Source organism: Camelus dromedarius, chromosome 12, assembly GCF_036321535.1.
Source record: "Camelus dromedarius isolate mCamDro1 chromosome 12, mCamDro1.pat, whole genome shotgun sequence".
Taxonomy (NCBI): domain Eukaryota; kingdom Metazoa; phylum Chordata; class Mammalia; order Artiodactyla; family Camelidae; genus Camelus; species Camelus dromedarius.
In genome coordinates this window covers 47,496,290-47,501,709 of record NC_087447.1, presented here as the reverse complement: position 1 = coordinate 47,501,709, position 5,420 = coordinate 47,496,290, and the positions used below count along the sequence as shown (strand labels likewise).

General features: G+C 55.9%; 1 protein-coding gene across 1 annotated transcript in view; it reads left to right on the top strand.

The window, feature by feature from the left end:
* The first annotated feature begins 1,767 nt into the window (after positions 1–1,767).
* Positions 1,768–5,420, top strand: part of ARAP1 (ArfGAP with RhoGAP domain, ankyrin repeat and PH domain 1) — a 61,825-nt gene continuing 58,172 nt past the window's right edge. Inside the window, exon 1 of the mRNA XM_031460273.2 lies at positions 1,768–1,908. The gene's annotated coding sequence lies outside the window, so the exon portion shown is untranslated. The remainder of the gene's footprint in view (positions 1,909–5,420) is intronic.

The window sequence follows — 5,420 nt, the reverse complement described above, 5'->3', positions numbered from 1 at the left end:
GCCGGCTCATCCCTTCCCTGCTTCCCACCTGTTCAGGGCACAGCCGCTGCCCTTGGTCCTTTAGTTCTACAGTTCATTTTGTTAATTTCATTATTGATCACTTGGCGTTTGCCCCTTTAGGCATCCCCTCATTTCCCCATGTGTAGTTGGGGGGGGGGTCACACCCTCCTGTCCATGGTGTATTCATTCTCCTTGTGTCTATCCATTAGTTCACTCTTCATCCATCCACCTGTCCTTGTGTGTTCATTCTGCCATTCACTCCAGGCTATTTGGCTCCCTTTCACTGCTCTAAGAGAAGGAGCAGGTTAGGCCAGAGGCCCAGGGTCAGGGGTCAGAGAGTGGGGTTCAACTGAAAGAACTTTAGCCTAAGGCCCCCCCTGGGTCCAACCTGTAGACTGGGGGGTCTGACACTCTCCAGTTGTGACTGAAGGAGGAGAAGAAGTCCCTGGGTCTCAGACCACAGGGTTGTGGGCCTCAGAGCTTAGGTTGGGGCAGCATGTTCTGGAGGGAGTTTGGGGGTTGAGGTGACTGTCATCAGACTCCAGTGCAGTGAAGGACAAAACCCTGTGTTTTGAGCCCTCCCTGGGTCATTTAGAACACATCAGGCCTGTGTTAACAGAAGGGGTAGGGCCTCCAGCCCCTTGCCAGTGGTCAGAAGCCAGTCCCCTGATCCTGTGTTTCACTTGGCTGTTTGAAGTCTACAGGGATGCCTGAGCTTCTGTTCTCTGTGGTCTCCAAGTGCCCTCTGCTGCCCCAGGGACACCCCTGCTATCAGGTGGGGAGGAGGGGCCTGTGCTTTGCCCCTCTCCAGTGTTTTTGTACCCCATTTGAATTTGGGGCCTGAAGCTCTCCCCAAGGTCTGGTCCTGCCCTCCTTTCCCGGGAAGTGACTTACCTTTGCCTTGTCAGGAAGACTCTTAGTCTTCTTTTTCCTAGAGGGGCAGAGTGAACGTCCAGTGTGGGTAGGCAGGAGTTTCTATAACTCACCAGGACTTAACCAGCTTGTCCAACACTGGCTTTGTAACTTTGGGCAAGCCCTGGAACTTCTTGGAGCTTCATTTACTAATTCATAACCTGCGGTGATGATTTTTACCTTCAGGCAGATTAAGTAAAAGGAATAAGTTGCCCAGCACTGGGCTTGGCATGTAGTAGGTGCTCAAATTAATGACTCCCAATCTCAGCCCTGGACACAGGACCCAGGAATGCCTACCAGCCCCAAGGCCCTTATCTGTGTGTGTGCTGGCAGGATGGCTGGAAATCTCCCATTCTCTAGGCCAGGGAAGGTGTCTGGGTGCCAGGACCTCAGGCTACAGCCTTTAGCCAAGGGATCCTTGGGCCTTCTAATGCATCTTCCCCACTACTCTGCCACTGGAAGATGTGGGCCCAGGGAGAGAAGTAAGATATCCTCAAAGAATGAAGTGGGGAAGGACTTCCTGGAGGAGGAGGTCAGAGACTTTGGTCTTCCAGCCTCCAACTGCCCCTAACCGCCCTGAAGTAGGGGCGGTTTGTGGCTTGTCCCTACGAGGGGCAGAGTCACCAGGGAGAAGGGCGGCAATGACGAGTCAGGAAGACATGGAAACTCAGAGGGCGGTGGTGGTAAAAGTAGACTTGAGCCTCAGGAGACAGAAACGGACCTGTGAGTAGCGAGAGGATTGGAGACGCACAGACCCACCTGTCCGCAAGGCGGGCCAGGCTAACCCACTCAAAGACGGCGAATAGGCGTGGCCGGGAAGGGGGCGGGCCCCTACCCTTCCCCGCCCTCCCCCTCCCCGGGGCGTCACGTGGGGCGGGCGGAAGCGCCCGGCGGGGTGGGCGCGCCCGGCCTGTGGCCGCGAGTTAACTGCTGCGCCGTGAGTCAGTGGTGGTTCCCGGACCCTGGTTCCACGCGTGGAGTCTTCGCTCAGAACAGGTCAGTGCGGCTGCCGGGTCCTCCCCGTCCGCCTCCCCTTGGCCAGGTGTAGCCTGGAGTTCCCCATTCCGCAGAAGGGAACGCCGAGGCCGCTCGGCTACTCTGCGACCGGCGCCTACTTCCGCGGGCGTTTCTCTGGGTCACGGCGTCTATTCTGACTGCTGGTGCGTATGGGGGTCGGCTCCTGAGAATGCGAGGTCGGGCCTGAGGCGGTAGGGCGAAGGGCGAACCGGCAGGACAGTGGTCCTTCAACCCTTTAGCCTTTTGGCTTGAAGGCTCCCAGGATTCGGAGCTAACCTGCCCTCGTGCGCCTTGGTTTTCTCATCTGTAAAATGAAGGCTCCCACCTCGTTGACCGCGGAGACCCTTACAGGTCTGCACGTTCCTATGACCCTATTCGCTGAAACTGGGGCTCTAGTGATCTTGGGCAAACTACTTCCGGTCCCTGCACCTCAGTTCCCCACCGGTAAATGGGGCATGGCCTCCCAAGAGCCCCTACTTGGCCCAATTGCTGTAAAAAGAAGGTGTGTGTTCACTGAATGGGGTCAAGCGTGGAGTGGGTTATTGGGACTAGAGAGAGCAGACTTGGAGTGCAGCCTGGGGGCACGGGGTGGGTGTGTGGTCCCAGGTGGGTTTTGGTGCTGCGGAACTTTGTTTGGCATCTGGCATATGCATCCCTCTCCCCCAAAGCTCCCGTCCTGGGGAGCTTTCCCCCATACCCAGGCTTGGTGGGGAGAGGGCTGCGGGGTTGGAGAGATATATGGTGGTACTCAGGGAAGGATTTAGCTGTGTGCTGTGCATCGAGGTCCAGAGGCACCTAGCATGCCTGGCATAGAGAGCAGAACGTCCAGGCTAGGAGAGACCTCCCAGCAAGCTCATTACAGAGTAGAAAATGCCCAGCAGAGTCAGAAGACAGGTGCAGACAGGTACTGGGATGGAATCAGGGGCTGAGACTCTTGGAGGCTCAGGGAGGAGGAGGTGACTGGAATGGGCCTTGGCAGTTAAGTAGTAATTCACAAGGATAAGGACCTCAGAGGAGGGCATAGCTTGTGCAAAGGCAGCAGCTTGCATAATGTTGCAAGTTGAGGGATGGCAAGGAGATGGGTGTGGCTGGAATGGGTAACAGGGGTAGGGTGTAGAGAGTACTGATTCCCCAGTCCCATGGCTGGTTGACGATTGTCCAGACCTTGGCCTGGGAATCCTGTCTCCCCATTTGCCGCTTGCTCCCTGGAGTAGGGCAAGAGGAGGGTTGTCCCAGGCAGAGTCCTGACAGCTGTGATGTGGAAGTGGGCAGAAGACACCAGAGGCTTTGATTGTCCCCAGGCTTTGTTGGGGCATTCAGGCCGCCCTTATCAGCCCCAGCCTCACCCCCACCATCTCTTGGACTCCAGCCATACTTTCCCACACATCAAGCCTCAGCCCTTTGTGCAGGTTGCTTGTCTTCCCCCTATCCTCCAGAAGTTTTCTCCCCATCCAAACCTCCTAGGTCCTTTGGAACTTCAGAGGTGGGCTGCTTATTGCCTCCTCCTGTCTAGCCTTTCAGTCTTGAATAGTGGCACAGCTTGGGAAGGGCCTCCTTGGAGCTCTGTGGGGAAGGGGCTTGCAGAGTCATGGGGATGACTGGGACTTGGGACAGTCCCTGTGCAACCACCAAACACTATGTGACTCTGCAAGTTCCCAGACTTCTCCATTTCCCTGTCTGTAGGGTTGGTTGAGAAGCCCTGGTCTCACACTCCAAAGAGAGACTCTGCTGGGGCAAGAATTGGACCTATCTGAGTCTAAACCCTTCCCCCAGCAGTGAGTGTTTGAATGAAGACAAGGAGAACGTAGGGGGAAGGGGTCACTTCAGAGGGGTAAGAAGCCTCTGAGAGCCCTAAGGGCTAGTGGTGGACTAGCCTAGTACTAAACCCTAGGGAATCAGCTGGAGAGAGGGGAGTCCCCTCCGCTTCTTCGGGGGCCCTCTCCCCTCCCCACCCTCTCTTTGGCCAAGCTCAAAGCCAGCCGGCTGATGCCCAAACAAGTGGCCTCTGTTCCCAGGGTGGGGGGAGGGGAGAGAGGCCCTGGGCTGCAGGCCCGTCTGCCCAGTGCTGACCCTGGCCCCCCCACCGCCCTTCACTCTAGATCTTAACCCTTGGGGGCCTGGGATGGGCCCTGGGCTGCTTAAAGGCTGATACCCCTTGCCCGCCAGCTGTTCCTTCCACTCTGCTTTAGGCTCCCAAAGGTTCTGTTGCAGCAGGAAGGGGTACAGTAGGACATGAAATGGAAATGGAGAAGGAAGGAGGGAACGGAGGTGGGAGGGAGGCTGGAGCAGATACAGCCACGGCCAGTCAGAGACTGCTCAGCCCTGAGGCTTTTTTCACAGGAGAGACTGAGACCAGGGGCCAGAGAGAGTCAGATCAGAGTCACACAGCAAGCCCTAGTGGAGGTCAGGACTGACCCTGCCTCCTATCTGGGCTCTTTTGTGAGGAGGGAGGGAGCTCTTCTAGATTTGAGTACCTACTGTGTACCTGGCACTGCACATTTGTTACTTTATTTAACTTTACATCATTCCAGGAGACAAAAGTCACCCTCCAGTAACAATAGGGGAAGAAACAGCCTCAGAGAGAGCTGAGTAGTAACATCAGAGAGAATGATGCCAGCAAGTGTGCACACAGCACCTCTGTTTCATCCTCCCTAGAAGCCTAGAAGTTAGGTTCCATTCTACAGATAAGGAAACTGAGGCACAGAGAGGTTAAGTAACTTGCCCAAGATCACAGCAAATAAGGGGTATTGGCAGTATCAGGACTCAGGCGCTTGTTTGCCTCCTTTGGCCTGATTTCCCCTTCCCTAGCCTGACGTCACCCCTGAGCTCAGTCCAGGGTCCCACTCAGTGAGAGGCATTCTCATGGGCGGTAGCCAAGGCAGCCTTGAGTGGAGTGTGACCCCAACAAAGCAGACGTGGCCCAGTCCCTTGGATGGCCCCTGTCAGCCCTTCCTCTGGTCTCAGTCAAGCTGACTCGTCCCCCTCCACAGCTCTGCACAGGGCATTTCATGTTTCAGGAAGGCGCTCTGCACCAATGGTCCAAACAGCAGGAGGCCCTTCATATAAGGGCCCTCAGAGATCCCTGACAAGTGCACTCCCCGCAAAGCTCAGGGCCTGCCACTGACTCAACACCAGCACCCCCAGCCCTGATCAGAGAGGACATCTTGTCCACTTAGCACCCCCATCAGGCCATCTTCCTATACATTCCAACTAGGGTTCTGGGGGCTCTGAGGAGGATAGTCCCAGCCCAAAAAGGCAGCTGACCCCAGGTTCAGGGGTGGCCTGGGGCTAGGGGTGGGCGGGCAGTGTGTGGCTGGTCTTCTGTCTGACTTTCCTGTGGAACTTCTCTCTGTCTCATCCTTTGAAACAGTTTAGACAGGGAAAAAAATTCTGTCCCATAATCAGGACATCTGTCCCAGACCATTGGGACAATCAGAGTCACTGGGAGGGGATGTAGAGTTAAGAGACCAATTCAATAACAAAATTACTAT